Source organism: Polypterus senegalus, chromosome 5 (genome assembly GCF_016835505.1).
Source record: "Polypterus senegalus isolate Bchr_013 chromosome 5, ASM1683550v1, whole genome shotgun sequence".
Lineage (NCBI taxonomy): Eukaryota > Metazoa > Chordata > Cladistia > Polypteriformes > Polypteridae > Polypterus > Polypterus senegalus.
The window spans coordinates 186,333,745-186,350,374 of NC_053158.1; the positions used below are offsets into that span (position 1 = coordinate 186,333,745).

The following is a 16,630-nucleotide window of genomic DNA, read 5'->3' on the forward strand; positions in this document are numbered from 1 at the left end:
AGCCTGCGTGTTTTTGTGATGTGGGACGAAATCGAAGCACCTGTAGATAACATACTTAGAAAACAAACAAATAAACAAACAACCAAATAAATAATTAATAACGACCGCGCCAGCTCCACTCGGGAGTTGACTGAGCTGTGATTTGAACCCACGCCCCTGTGAGGCAGCAGTGTCGCCACTACAACACCGGTCAGTAAGGCAGACTGGTTGAAGCAGTGTCACCTTAAATCTATTTTCAAAATACTCAATCCTGCCATTTAATCGGCGCATCAGACTCGCAGGTAAATTCAGATACTCTGTTGATAATCCCGTAACGCGGTAGCGGTGAAATGATCGTGTATTTAGTTTTTCAAATGACACTTTCCTCAACCAAACATCGGTTTGCACATGCATGGTAAAAACACTTCAGCATCTCACCCTGGAACAAATGCCACCGGTGAATGGCTTGAAGGTGGCGCTACTGAAGCAAATTCAAGAAATAAATTAATCCGAGGAGCCCTGGCTGTGATTCGGCGGCTGCGCCAGATGCGAGCTGATGTCATACCTCGTCATCGATCAAGGAAAAGAGGGAGCCGCAGAATCCGAATTTAAAGCCCTCAGTGTACAGAAGCAAAGGAGGAAGGGAGAGCTCGAACACCCCGACAAACCCATCCATCTGGAGAGACAGGATAGGAATGGGGGGCTGCGGTGCACCGACGTGCCAGTGGTAGGGCTGGAGGGAAGTAGATTGAGTCAAGCAGGTGGTAGTGTAACCCAACGCATCATCGCAAACAGGAGAATGGAGGGAGAATGAAAAGTGGCGCTGATGTGCCCGTTGAAGTGAACCATCAAACCATTCAGTGCCTCGCCGAGCCGGGGCTGACCTCGGGGCGAGCTCAGCATTCACGGCGACTCCCTGTCAAATCAGATCCCCGTCTTTCTCTACAGGTAGGATTGAAAATACGTGCCTTCTTCTTGTCTCTGTATCGCCGATTGGTGCTGCCATCCCGTCTCGGGCAGATCAGGCTTGGCTTGGTGAACACTCGCCCGATGTCACTGGTTGCCTTCTTTGGTGGCGGTTTGAAACCAAAATGTTTTTCACACGCCGTAATTTATATGAATGACAAATTCTTCTGCAAGCAGACTGATGAAAAGTAACACAAGTAATAAATGACCTTGATTTTACAATGCGCAGGTATAGTTTGCATTATGTATCGCTGATTTCATTTCAACGAATACAAAACAAGGTAACTTCGTAAGAAGAACATCCAAAAAATATGATCCGCTGTATATATAGTCTATGCCGTCACGGGGTGACTGATTAAAATCAGGGAGAAAACACAATCAAGGAGGAAGATAAACAGAGAAAAACTCTCAGCACAAGGCGATTTATTACAAGTGAAGGCAGCGGGCTGTAACTTGACAGATAAATGACAAGAAGCTGCTTTTTAAAACCAGACAAATAAGTGTATTATTTGTTAAAAATTAAACAACATCTACTCTTAAAAATAATGACCCTTTAAAGGCACTATATGGTTTTTGACTAAGTCGGGTGGTTCTTCATAGCTCCTTTGCCAGACCAAGCACCATTTCATTCTGTGAGGGGTTCTTTGCATATAAACTTGATTCTTTTTGCTTTGCACTCTAAAAACAATTCGTTTGGGCCAACAAAAAAAAATTGACGCAACGCTCTGAATCAAGCTTTTTGAGTTACTACATCTTCTGGTTACAATTACGTAGAACCAATCCACAACATTGAGTAACTGGAAAAGGTTTTTCCTTCAGATCTTAAATTACTTTTAAGTACCATCTACTTAAAACAAATATAGGATACACACAACTTTTTAAATTCACTGCACATAAAAATTAAGTTGTCCCAACTAATTTATGCTACATTTTTAAAGACACTTTTAAGTTCTAAATACTTAATTATTAATATATTTTAAAGTTGTGATGATGTAAATGAAGTTTGTGTAATTATTGTTTTATGCCTATAATTTTAAGCTTTATCAAGTTTAATTACTTATTAAATTATTAAAACTACAGCCACTTAAAGAATGAAAGTGTTGCAAAATTTACTTTTACTTACATTTTTATATTTTTCAACATCTTTCAAAAAGTTTGTCTAACAAATAGCCATACTACAGCAGCAAAGATATAGACCTCAATGTAATATCAATTGCCAAATATGTCAAACCTGACTTCTGTTGCAAGATGCAAAAACATTTTACATTACAGCTTCGGAGTATATTCATCCATCAGTATATTCTAAACCTTACAACTGGAAAATAAGTGAAGTCAAAGAAAGATTATTACAATTAATCAAGTATCTTCTCACTATAAAATTAGGCTTACATCCAGTAAAGCAATATTACGTCTAAAATCCTTAACCAACATACAAACGCACGTGAGAAATCATTAGCAGCTGGAACAAAAAAAGTAATGTTGAGAAAACATGGTAAGATGGACGGCACTAAATTTCACTAGAGCTATTCATACTGTTATGTAAAATAAGTAAATGATATTTACTATATTAGAGCAATGTAAATAATTATTAGCTTGAAATTGCTCCTCTATCACTAAAATATCTGTTCTATCACTCACTGTAGTTGTTTTTTTCACTTGCAGTATGGCGTTCTGATCTTGTCACAGAACGTTAAGTGGGAGGAGTTTCACACTCATGAAGCAGAGAAATTAAATAGCCATAGAGTTAGATTAGGTTAGACAAACTTAAATTTTGTTTTTCAATAAATGAAAAAAGGAATTTGAGTTTAGATTACTTGCAAGTCTAAGCTAAAGTACAGTGCATCCAGAAAGTATTCACAGCTCATCACTTTTTCCACATTTTGTTATGTTATACAGCCTTATTCCAAAATGGATTAAATTCATTTTTTTCCTCAGAATTCTACACACAACACCCCATAATGACAATGTGAAAAAAGTTTACTTGAGGTTTTTGCAAATTTATTAAAAAGAAGCAAGCTGCCCCTCTTCCATCTATCCATCCATTTTCCAACCCATGGTCTGGGCTGCATGGAGACGGTGACAACCTCAACAGCACTGGATGCAGGATGGAACTAACACAGAATTGGAAGCCTTTCCATCTTTGCAGAACACTTTCCTCACACATACACACAGAAATCCAGCCAGTTTAGAGATGGCAGTTAACCTAAACAACAGGCTTCTTTGGTATGTGGGAAGAAACCAGAATACTCCTTAGGGGAACCCTCATGGACAAACAGAGAAGACGCACACTCAGTGTAGAAAGCGGGCAGCTTCAGAGCTGAATTTAGAACCCTGATGCTCTGAGGCTTTGCACATATAACTTGATACAATTTTAATATAACTGTCTTCACAAAGTTGTCACATAGCACTACACGGGATACCATAATTCAGATATAACATTTGGTAAATATTAATAACATGTATTCGTATTAACAAACAGATTAACTTACTGTATAACATATGGTAAAGGCCAGATGGTAGTGGAGGAGAGAGAGCTAAAACTGTAGTGTGTTGGAAATGCCGGAGGAAATGAACTCCTAGTCATCCATAGTTTTCATCAAAAACAAAGCTGTCTAAGGCCTCGGCCAGATGGACGCAAAGGCCTTCTATATTCAGTCTTAAACTGCTTACATGTACAGTATAAAGTTTTTAAAAATTCTGATAAAAATTCAAAAATTTTGAACAATGTCATATTATGCTCATGGGTTATGGCAGTGTTTCTCTACCAGTGGTGTGCCATGAGAGCTACCCAGTTGTTCTAAGGAAAGAGTAGTGTAGCACACCTGGGTCTGAACCAGAGAGGGTCAAGCTCCACGGGTGGTCAAGACCTGTCTGAGGAGGACAGGACTAAGTGGAGGAGTTGACATAAAAGTAGCTCCACCATCGCTATGTTGCAGACACAGCACTTAGAACACTTCAGATGCATCTGCTGGCTGCTAGAGTTCATCTTCCTGGTTGTCAGTGAGTCTCATTGAGAGTTCAGCCTTCCATAAACACCTCAAAAACTCCATCTATTTGAAAAGACAGGGTAGGAATAGGAGGCTGTGGTGCACTGAAGTGCCAGTGGCAGGGCTGGAGGGAAGCAGATCAAGTCGAGCAGTGTAACCCAACGCATCATCGCAACCAGGAGAATGTATAGTGGTGCTGCGCCTGTTGAAATGAACCATCAAACCAGTAGGTGACTCTCTGATGTAGCTGACCCAGCCGGGGTTGGCCGTGGGACGAGTTCATCATTCATGGCAATTCCTTTGTCAAATCAGATCCTCATCTTTCTCTACAGGTGGAATTGAAAATGTGAGCCTTCTTCTTGTCTCTGTGTTGCTGATTGGCGCTGCAAGAGTTTATCTTCCTGGGTGTGTGGTTGCCGTTGAGTCCCACAGGACTGGTGGGCAGTGGGCATACGAGTTGGCTCTGAGACAGAAAGGGTCGGGCAAAGGGATGAAGCAGCTGGGAGATGCCAGCAAACTGGTCACTAAGTGTCATGTCTGTGAACACTGATCTCGAAGCTGCTACTTAACTGGTTTCTCAGGTAGTCCCACCACTCTGGACAGCCGAACACGTGTATGAGATATAATATGTTGGTGGTTAGTAAAATAGGGAAATGTTTTTGGTTATAAATAGTGTGCCACCACAGAAAAAAGGTTGGGAAACACCAGGTTGTGGAACCGTAATCTGCAACCTTGAAGGAGGATGTCCAAATTCTAGTGATAGATTTGTCTTTAGAATTTTTAATGGGAACAGCTTTTTTTTGTAAATATACCTTTCTAATACCTTGCTATTTGTCCTGGTATTGTGTGTTAATTTCTGCTGTGTTGTTGTGCAATGTGAAGTGCTGCTTTCTATTAAAGGTGCTCGCTGTCTGTTCCTTTGTAAGATGGAGGTTTTATTTCCATTTTCTAAAGTATGTCAACTGTGAAGTACTTTTGTTTAACGGTATCTTTAGCAGAACCATCACACATATTTAACATACAGACATACGCGTACATACATTTTCAAACTCACCTTATCCAATTTAGAGCCAAGCATGGCAACACAGGGCACAAGGCTGGTATGTTCCGTGGATGGGGCAACAGTCCCCACAGGATACCTTCACACAGGGTCAATTTGGAGTCACTTAACTTAACCTGCACATCTTTAGGGATGTTGGATTATTGCACTCCTACAAATAAAAAACACAAAATGTGACGCAAGTTTTTCTCTTCTCTCCTGAGATCCACTCTTAAAACATGCCACTAAATAAGATTAGGCACAAAATCCAGGGCGATATCTATCTGCTAATCTGCGGAAGTCAGACTCTCCCCTCTTTAGACAAACCCTTTGGGAGCTGGACTCTCTGCCCAGGACTTTTAATCATGGCTTCAATTCAGATTCTCTTTGAACTTCTTGCACTCTACTACAGTAGAAATAATGTTTAAAAAAAGGCTATTTTCTAAGCAGTTATCTTTAAGATACAGTAAGAAGGCATAGCCAGCATGACACATATGGGAGGGAAGAGTGTGCATCAGATTTTACCACAACCACTGTCTAAAGCAAAGGGACAAAAACAGCTTATTTCTTTAATGAAAGTATTTTTGGACAAATGAGTAATATCAGCAAACAAAAGTCTGAATTACAGTAGGACTCCCTAATTCAGGGTGTACATAAGAAATTATTTACTTCATGATGTAGAATTGCATAATAAACAAGACTAGTTGTGCCATATATTTGAAATATTCAAATGTATGCCTCAATTTAAATGTTTAAACTCTAAATATTCCTGATTGTTATATAAATTTGTCATATGAACAATACTGGAAAGCACTACAAGAAACACTCCAGTTTCCTTTTCTCGTCACTCTGTACACCTCAGACCAGGGCTGGATTAAGATGAAATTGGGCCTGATGCTGCAGCTCAAAAAAGGCCTATTTTTTCTCGCCATTGGTGCAAGTGCATTCGACACTCACCGTACATGCGCACTCAGACCGACCAAGGAGCCTTAATTGTTTGCGACACAACCAGCCAGGCTTTATTGAACATGAATAATAATGACGTAGTATCGTAACAACTCGAGATTAACATCAAACTATGTAACATCAACATTCAATAGCAATTGTCTGAAAAGTGCACTTAATACAGAAAACCTAACAATGAAATACACAAAATTTCACAATTCTCTTACAAAACAGAGTAAGAAAAAATGAATTTGCAGAGACATTGGGTCAAAGTGACTCAGTTCAGGCTCTTGAGGGTAAAAATTTGTCCACAATTTAAATTTCATAATAGACCAGAATCCTGTCGAGGATTTAAAAAATTCTGAACATCCATGCTGAGCCTGCGGGACGGCTTTTAGTTTTACCTTTACAGATAACTATTTAAATAGCCATCGATTTTTACTGTATAACTAACTTTCAAGGTGAAAAATTTACTATGTGACACTTACCGAACAATAATGAAGTAGCAAGAATCCCCAAGATATTGCAAAAAACGCAGCTAAATTACTAAGTAAACTGTTTAACGTAAAATTGATAGCATTAACTTGAAATCTTTGGTTAACAATAAACACAACAGCGTTATAGTTGTGTCACAGTGCAAAGAACAATAGTAACAGTATAATAAGTAACGTAGTGTCTAGGCGTCTGAAAGTCGGACTCCAAATTTCATTCTAAGAATTATTTTGAGGTTAATATAGCAAAGGAAAACTGTTCAGCTTCCGGAAAAATCTCGTCTGTTTTCATCTGGGCCTATTTCAAGAATGGGCCTAATGCTGCAGCATCAATCACACCCACCTTAATCCGGCCCTGCCTCAGACTATAAATATAACACAAGGTCATATCCCTTGCAGAAATTCTCAGATGATTCTGCACTTATGGGGTGTATTGATAAGAGGATGAGACAGAGGAGAGGAGTCAGGTGGAAAAGTTTGTTTCTTGATACAAAGAGAATTGTCTGCATCTTAACATGAGCAAAACCAAAGAACTGGTTATTGAGTTTTGCCACACCAAAGAGCCTCTACGCCCAGTCACTATTCTGGGAGTGGATATAGAGGTGGTCCACATTAATGGCAGGTTAGACTGGTCTTGGAACACAGAGGAGCTATATAAGAAAGGGCAGAGCAGGCTCTTTATTTCTTTGCAGACTGTATTCCTTTAATCTGGAAAGTGACATCCGTCACATCTTCTATAACTGTGTTCAGGGCCGTCTTAACAGTATCATATGCCCCCGGGCAAAGTAGAGCACTGGGGCCCCTGTTTTAATAGCAAAATAGAAACATAGGCATCAGAAAAAATGTGGGCCTCTATGCTAGTGGGACACCCGGGCAACTGCTCCGCATGCCCATGCGTTATGACAGCCCTGACTGTGTGAAGGCCAGTGTAATTTTCTACACTGTGGTGTGCTGGGCTGGTGACATCACTTCAAGAGAGGCCCACTGAATCAACAAGATAATTAAAAGGACAGGCTCAGTTACTGTATGTGGATTCCCTGGAGGTAGCAGTGAAGGAGAGAATGAAAACAAAACTGAGTGCCATTATGAACAATGCTACACATCCTCTGTATGACACACTAACACCGAGGACTTTCAGCCAACAAGTGGCTCAGCAGAAGTCCATCAAGAAGCAGTACAGGGTCTCCTATATACCAACAGCAATATGTCTGCATAACGCCTCACTAAAACTGGGACAGCCAAGTCAGAACCTTTCTTGTTTTCAATTTTCTTGCGTTATAGTCATTCCAGTGTGTGTTCAGACCAAAGTGTGTATATTTATTTACATACTGTATATGCTCGCGGATAAGTTATCCCACAGATAAGTCGGGCCATGATTTTACCATATAATTTCTGATATCTTATGATGTCTGTCGTATAAGTCGAATGTGGAAAACTCACGCTATTGGTAGAATGGATTACGATATGCTAACGCCCACCTGAGAGAGTAACCACGGAGCACACTGCCTTTTTGTCTGTGAATTGTGCCTATGTGACCACACGGTAATACCCTAACTATTCCAAAGCGACGTTTGCACTAATTTGTGTTTTTTGACATCTCACACCCTCCTAACACCTTTATCGTAAGAGCATCCCTTATCTACGATGGAGCGTTCGGTCATAAGAAAATATGAAGCTGGTTTTAAATTAAACATCGTTGAGGTAGCAAAAGAAATTGGTAACTGCGCTGCTGCAACAAAATCCAATGCATCTGAGAAACTGGTGCGAAATTGGAGGAAGAAAGAAGATGTAAAAAAAATAAAATTAAGTGCCGCATTTTTGAATGGGCGTTTAAGTCGGGGTCTGATTTTATGGTTGATTTTTCATTTTTCATGAGCGACTTATACATGAGCATATACGATAGTTACTTACCTATTAATTTATTTAAAGAGCTTCTATAAAAAGCCACATTTCCCCCTAGGGTCAAATGAAGTTCTATCTAGTCTAGTCTAGTTTTACTTTTTGATAGAGGTCCATAGTGAGCCAGAAAAGGATCCAAAATAATATCTGTGATAAGAATGAGTCGGAGACATCATAAAGATTTGGGGCAGCCACCCGTATAATTGAATTGGCTGCAAAAGTAGTTGTAAATAGCACAATGTGCTTAGTTCAGAGTCCAGAACAGAACTGCCTGTACTGAGGCAAGATGGCAGTTTTAAAGGGCTGGAAGGGAAGTGACATCATCTATGCCAGAACTGCGAGTGGTGTCCTTGTGCCCGGAAGTGACGTCATCCTTGGGGCCGGCAACAGGCAGGATTTCCCGGGAAAGGTCTGCAAGGGACTGAGAGAGATAGTCAGTACACTCCGCCACCCCCTGGCCTGGCGTAGAATTACTAGTGTTTAGGCCCTTCAGCTGGTTCCCATTCGCACGTGTGTGACACATCATATTCATAATCAATGACCTTGAAATTTTCTACAATTTTAACCCACATGCTCATTTTTGAAATGTGTCCTTTTTAACCTTCTGGGAGTGGCATTTAGAAGTCTAGGACCACCGGTAAAAAATCAAATATCAAAAATATGATCGTGTTTGTGATCGGCACCATTGAAATAGCAAAAAACAATATTCTGCATGTCTATATAATTCACGGGTGGGCAAAGTCAGTCCTTGAAGGCCGCAGTGGTCGCAGGTTTTTGTTCCAACCCAGTTGCTTAATTAAAAACAAATCCATCCATCCATCCCTCCATTTTCTAACCTGCTGAATCCGAATACAGGGTCACGGGGGTCTGCTGGAGCCAATCCTTGCCAGTTATTTCATGGCTTGCTAGTGCTTTAACTCTGCCATGTCAAGTCATTCTCATATCCTACATTTTTTTTCCTTTCTAAGGATTATCATCCAAATGATTTGAAGTCTAAAACAGACGAGTTATTCTCAGTGTTTCACTTTTTTTCTCTTCACTTTCCTTCCAAGTATTTAATTAAACCCAATAGTGCATGATAAATACATGCAGAGGTGTAAATAGAAACAAGCTAAATGGAGAAATGCTGGTTTCTTTTGCCATTTGCATGTTACTGCTAATAAGGAACAATTTAAAACTGAGAATCCAGCTGTTTAAGACTAAAATAAGCAATAAGGGTTCAAAATCTTAGTGAGCGAGACAACTAAAATGAAGCAGAAGTGTTACTTGAGCAAGAAGTGCTTCTTATTAAGCAACTGGGTTGGAAGAAAAACCTGCCCTCCAGGACTGAATCTGCCCACCCCTTATATAACAGATCCTAATTTTTCAGAATTTTGTGACTGGAGTAATTTTGACCCCTCACATTCCATAAGAAGGTGAACCCATGGGATCAATTGATGTGGCAAGCACAACTTCCTTCCTGTCATTTCTGCCAAAGATGCCTATTTGTATACTCCTTATCATAACTTACTTTACAAAATCTGGTCTAAAAATGAGAGTTTTTCTAATGTAGAGGGTCAAAAAAACAAGAGGATCCCCAAAAAACTAGATGTCTTGTGTGACGCTATAGTCTCACCAGGGCACCACCACAGCACAGTACAACCTGACAGAAAGAAGCAAGATACGGCGAAAGCGTGAGCGGCAATACATAAATATCTGCACAAAGACCTTTGAGCTCTTTAAAAAAAAAAGTTATCGGGGAATAAAAATCTACCCTTTTTTTGTACATCTGCCTCTCTTATTACACCCTCAGTCCCAAATACTAGCAGGCCATCTGCCCTCTGGAAGGCTTGTGGTGTCTTATATAAGCAGACATCAAGATGAGCTGCATGGTATATCATATGTGGCGTTTTTCTCATACCAGTAAGTTAGGAAGCAACAGATAAAAAAAAGCAATTTTAAAGTGTTCATTATGAACCCGAAATACCAATTTTGCTCCATTATATTTCATAGTTCCTCCTTTGAAGTTTTAAATTAGTTTTTTTTTTTTTTTACTTGTGACCTTAAATTTAGGCGGAGGAAGTGATCTTCCCTCCTCAATAACACTTTAAAATATGAATGAGCAGGATGTTTTTGCTTCCTTTTTTCCTATGATCAGAATCAGAACAGATGTCCAAGAAAGACAGGAAGTTATTAATAAAAAATGTTTAGATGGCAACTGTCATATCTTTTGCATCTCAGACAAATACAAATTTCACAGCTCAAGTCAGAAGTACAGAAATCAATTGATTAGGAACGGAGGTCAATGCAAGGTGGGAGTCAGCAGCAGAGACTTACTGCAATTAAAACAATACCTAAAACACACCAGGGGTCTGCAGCGTCAGTTCTGGAGGGCCGTAGTGGCTGCAGGTTTTTGTTCCATCCCGATTGCTTAAGAGCTTATTTAATTTTAGGGTGTGTTAGTGTTTAAATTCAGCCATGTCGGTTCATTTTTATATTGTAGATTTTTTTCTTTTCAAGGATGCCATCCAAATGATTTATGCCTGAAGTGGATGAGAAATTCTCAGTCCTTCACTCTTTTCCTTTTAAATATTTTTTATACCAGGCAGTTCATGATGGATACACACAGTTGTGTGAAATGGAGAACTGTTTTTTGTTTCTGGCCTTTGGATCTTATCTCTGTAATAAACGCCAAGATAAGGATTTTTTTCTAGAATAGGCACTTTCATTTTTGAATTTGTGACCTCAGAATTTTAATAATAATAATAATTCATTACATTTATATAGCGCTTTTAACTAAAAAATTCTTAATATTTTTGGCCAGAACCATCTGTCCACCATTTGATCCCCTTTCAAAATTGTAGCCAATTGAAAAAACACATTTCTTTTGTCCTCTTTCTGCACATAATGTCTGTGCGTGCAAACATTAGTGAATGAAATCTTAGAGGCACAAAGCCAGACACCTGCTGAATCGATTCAGGGCAGCCCCAAGTCTCTTACCCTTATAGGGCTGCAGATGTGAATTATTTCTCAGTCACACCAATGAATGGGTCTGACCCACATATATTGTCAATAATTAATTTTTTTCAACAACAGAAACATTTATTTCTGTAGCACAGTTTCATACAACAATGTAGCTCAAAGTGTTTTACAAGATGGCAAGGAGAAAGGCATAACAAAGGAAAAACAATTAAGATAAGGAAATAAAATTAGACAATAAGTAGCAACAAAACAAGGTAAGGTCAGATGGCTGGGAAGGCAGAAAAAACAAAAACAAAATTCCAGTCAGACTGGAGGAAAAAACAAAATCTTCAGGGGTTCCAAGGCCAAAACACCATCCAGCCCCCATCGGGTAATTCGACAGGACATTTTTTTCCAACAAAACTAAATCAATAAAAGATTGGACTGAGCAGGGTCAAATCAACTTTCCTGTTCAATTCCTCAAATGGAATGCCAATACATGGATTTAAATCAAAAACAGGAGCCATTATTGTTCTATTGTGGAACATCAATATTAAAAAACGATTATGTAATGGAATAAGACTTATTGTTGCACAAATAAAACCTAATCTCATATTAAAAGAAGTTCTTACTGGACCTGCTAAAAGACAAACAATTTGTATAGCACAGATTGTTTGGGATGACCAAAGTCCAGATAACCCTTTTCAACTTAAACGATGACAATTTCTAATAAGAGTTGCATTTGCTATGACAATTAACAAGTCACAGGGACAAACCCTCCAAAAGTTGGAATTTACTAACCTAATTCAATGTTCTCACATGCTTTCTCATGACTAACTTCACGTGAAAATGTCAAAGTTCAAATTGACAAAGCTGTGATTCGAGGAAAACTAATATTAAGGAGCTTCAAATTTTTTTACTCAAAATAGAATGTTATTTATCCAGAAGTCTTGTAACTTTGAAGTTCAATATAACGAAAAACATTTTCTAATAATTGACTTCCTTATTTCCTATTACCATAACTAGAGGATGTGTGGTTGGTTTGGGAACATAGTTCTGAACATTAAAATTAAAAAAAACATTTCCACACATAGCGCAGGCTAAATACTAGTTGCTAATAAGGAGCCATTTCAAAACGGTGAATGCAGCTGTGTAAGACGGAAATAAGCAATTAAGGGTCAAATCAAGTCAAGTTAAGTTGGGGAGCATGCACTGGTACAGTGCCGCATCCACTACACGATGAAACAACTCGGGATCCCAGTTGGCAACCCCCCAAGGCAGACACGCGGTCCAGTCCCACTCTCCGGAAATGACCCTCTATCTGCCGCAGCCGGGTGTTACGTGGGTGACCACTTGGCCTGGTCCAGCCACTTGGGTCCCCAACAATGAGGATTTCCTGAGCTGGATCACCCTCGGAGAAAACGCACCACATGGCCGTAGTGCCATAACTGACTCTCCTTCACAATGCAGGTAATTTGCCTCATTCGGGACTGCATGAGCAACTGCTCATTCGACACAAAGTCAAATCAACGGTACCCAAGGATTTTCCGGAGAGACACAGTACCAAAGCAGTCCAGTCTTCATCTCAGGTTACTGGATAGCATCCATGACTCACAACCGTATAGCAAGACAGGAAGAACCAGGACTCTTAAGACTTGGACCTTCATCCTTTTGTATAGATATTGGGAGCGCCACACACCCCTTTCCGGCGTCTCCATGACCCCATGCTCTCCCAATCCGTCTACTGACTTCATAGGAAGAGTCACCAGAGACATGAATGTCACTGTCAAGCTAAGTAAACCTCTCGACAAGGTCGACACTCTCTCCGCAGACAGACACACTGCTGATGGCCGTGCCCAAGAGATCATTAAAGGGTGAGACCACTAAAATGAGGCATAACAATGTCGCTTGAGCAGTAAGTGCTTCAACAGCAATAACTGACAGCTCATTAAGAAATTGTGTTGGAACGAAAGCCTGAAGCCACTACAGCCGTCCAGCACTGACTTTGTGGACGCCTGTTTTACACAATCTGTATAGGTTTAATCCAAGCATGGATAAGAGATGCTTTGAATTTGTTTTGGACAGTGTAACTATGTAACAGCTGCCCAGATGTTTCCATACATATACAGTGAGTGATCAAAATAACAGAAACATCACTTGCAGAGAGGAGTTCACTTTTTAAGTAGCTAAATTCCAATTACAAATGCAGTGGCAAGTTATTTTAGGCTGATTGGGAAGCAATAGGTGTCAACTACTAAAAAATGTCTGATGAGTAGCAATTGGTTAAATGGGCCATTAAAGCAACAAGAGGCACCTAACAGAGGGAGGTCAGTGCTCAAATCGCATGTCACAGAAACTGCAAAATTATGTCATAGGTCAGGGAGAACATTCTCAAAAATAAAGAGCAAAGAGAAAGAGTGGTTGCAAGTCAAAGTTCACCAACAGGTACAGATGGACACTTCAGTGGATATATTAGACAAACAGCAAAAAAGTACAGACAAAAAGTGACCACAGAATTGCATCTCTTTGGGTTTGTCTCAACAAAACTTTATGTTGTAAGCTTCAAAAACTTGGACTTTATAGCAGGGCTGTCATTCAGAAACCACCTGTACTCAAGGCCAACACACCAAGGCACATAACCTGGTAAAGATTTGAATTTCCCCTTGGGATTAATAAAGTATCTATCTATCTATCTATCTATCTATCTATCTATCTATCTATCTATCTATCTATCTATCTATCTATCTATCTATCTATCTATCTATCTATCTATCTATCTAAAACGAGCAGAAAATCTGAACTCCTATGCAATGAAAAAAAAAGACATATGGCGTTGATGAGTCATCTTCACCTCATTTCCATCATCAGGGTAGGTTTACAGTTGAAGAAGGTCAATTGACGCCTACATCCCACAATATTTGTTCCTAACTGTTAAATATTTTGGGGGATCTGTAATGCGGTGGGCCAAAAATCTAGTGGAGCTCTGACTCTTAGCTCCAGGACTCGTGGAAATGAGCTCTTTGTGTCTCTGACAGGAAATCTTTCTTTTTCAAATAAATACATTAATAAAAATAATAGTAATCTTCTTATATAATACACTACCGTGGCTGTCCATTTGTCTGTCCAGGATTTTTAAACACCTGTAGCTCGCAAACCGTTCGAACTATTGACCTGAAATTTGGTACACATATACTATGTGATATCTACTATCCATTTCAGGGTGATGCTTGACCTACAAGGTTATTCCTCTTTTTACTTTTATTTTATTCTATTGTAAAATCAACTTTCAGCAGCAGCCAGCAAGGCGGCTGTGCGATGCATGTGTATGGGCGCCGTTCTCATCCCTACCACCTTCACCATCACTTCCCCTACCTCTTCATGTTTTAAATCATTCTTGAGGCAGATTAAAGACTTAAGTGCCAGCTTAAGTGAAAAATTAAAGAAAACGTACTAAGTAATTGCAACACAAACACTGACAATCAGGTTTAATGCAAAAAGATGCCAACGAAAGAAAAGAAGCGGGCTGCTAGAATGGAGAAAAGAAAAGCTGCTCAGGAAGCAGCAAGCACATCAACCTCTGATCAAACGAATGCTAAATGTACAGAGAAAGAGTATGAAAAATAGGAATGCTCAAGTCAAGTGTAAGCGCTGTTACTGGTAATAATCTATTATATAAAAAAAATATGGTACGAGATGTGATCATCTCGGAGAGACACTTTGAAGTCCCGCAAGACTACTTGCATGACACGCCCTACTTACAAACAATTTCTCAGAGACACTTTAATGTCCCACGAAACAAGGAAGTGAGACAAAAGGACAGCTGCTGTACAGGCTTTTAAATGATTGACGCGCAGTGCGACATGCAGATCACGCAGCTCGGCAGCAGCTAGCAGACAGCTAGCAGCTTCACAACGCGACTGGCAGAGATGTGAAGTGGCTAGCGTGAAGTGAGCCCCCTGGGGTTTGGGGTTGTGGGGTGAACGAGCGAAGTGAGTAGGGGGCACAGCCCCTAGTAATAATAATAATAATAATAATAATAATAATAATAAAATAATTATTTATATAGCACTTTTCCTGTGCTCAAAGTGCCTCACAGAAATTCAAATGAACAGCCAGTAAAAATGATCAAACACACAACACTGGATGCAAAATAACATCAGCATAAAACAGTAAATAAATACAGGAAACACAAAGCTTTGAATTAGAATAAGAGAAAATAAACCAAAATAAAAAAAACACTAATACTACAAAAAAAACTCTTAACAGAAATTTGTTACAAATTACATTTGTGTTACAAATGTAAATCGCCCTGAGCAACTGATCAGAATGAAAAGATCAGAAGGTCTGGTAAGTGAAAGGCCTTAAAGTGCCAATGAGTGTTAGATTTGTTTTTTTAAGGAGTGAATTGAGTCAGCTGATCTAATTCATTTAGGAGTCTTCTTGCTGATATGAAGACTTAACCCTGGTTGTATAATTCTCTCTATTGCTTATACTTGCTGCTATTGGATTCAATGCAAATAAATACATTTTGTAAGGGAAACCTACAATCTACAAACCTACAATGCCTCAGTCCAATGGCAATTGAGCTGAGAAGTTACGATAGATAGATAGATAGATAGATAGATAGATAGATAGATAGATAGATAGATAGATAGATAGATAGATAGATAGATAGATAGATACTTTATTAATCCCAAGGGGAAATTCACATAATTTGATCATTCCTTGTCTACTTGTGGTCCCTTAAGGGCACAAAAAGTTGATCTTTTAATGTGTTCAATTGGTGGTAAACTGGGTTGAAGTAAAGGGGTGAAAATAAAGACAGCCCCAGTCAGCAAGAGGCCTGCCATTAGAGGTCCTCAGTGTTGAATATGCAGGGCACAAAAAGGACAGTGAGGCAAGTAAGATGCTGCAGGTAACAGTTGTACAGCGGCTTTTGACATTTCTTCCTATCCTTCTTTAAGAAAAGAGCCTAAGAGATTAGTTGGTACACTATGTGGTAGGTGCATTTCACGGGTGATCTGAAACCTCGATTAAACACTAACTGTATATCCATCCATTCGATTTCTTATTCCATTTCTCTTTCTTGTGCAGCTTCTGAATCTCAAGGCCGATTGTAGTAGCAGCAGACATAAGATGGGATCTCATTGTATATAATGATGCCGGAAATTCACAGTGCAAATACACAATACAAGCTGTGGTTTAATTGGACCAAGAACACGTAAATAACAATAGAACTCTAGTAAAAACAATGCATGTTATAGAAGAACATCTATCCCCGGCTATTTAAAGCGATTTACTCTTGTCTCTCATTTCGGCTCATGCTATTAGTATTTCTATCAAATTTTGCTATTCAGTTCACCTTACTGATTTAGTACATACCA

General features: G+C 39.4%; 1 protein-coding gene across 1 annotated transcript in view; it reads left to right on the plus strand.

The window, feature by feature from the left end:
- The first annotated feature begins 567 nt into the window (after positions 1 to 567).
- The window catches only part of lrrc24 (leucine rich repeat containing 24), a 52,207-nt gene continuing 36,144 nt past the window's right edge, over positions 568 to 16,630 (plus strand). Inside the window, exon 1 of the mRNA XM_039753763.1 lies at positions 568 to 927. The gene's annotated coding sequence lies outside the window, so the exon portion shown is untranslated. The remainder of the gene's footprint in view (positions 928 to 16,630) is intronic.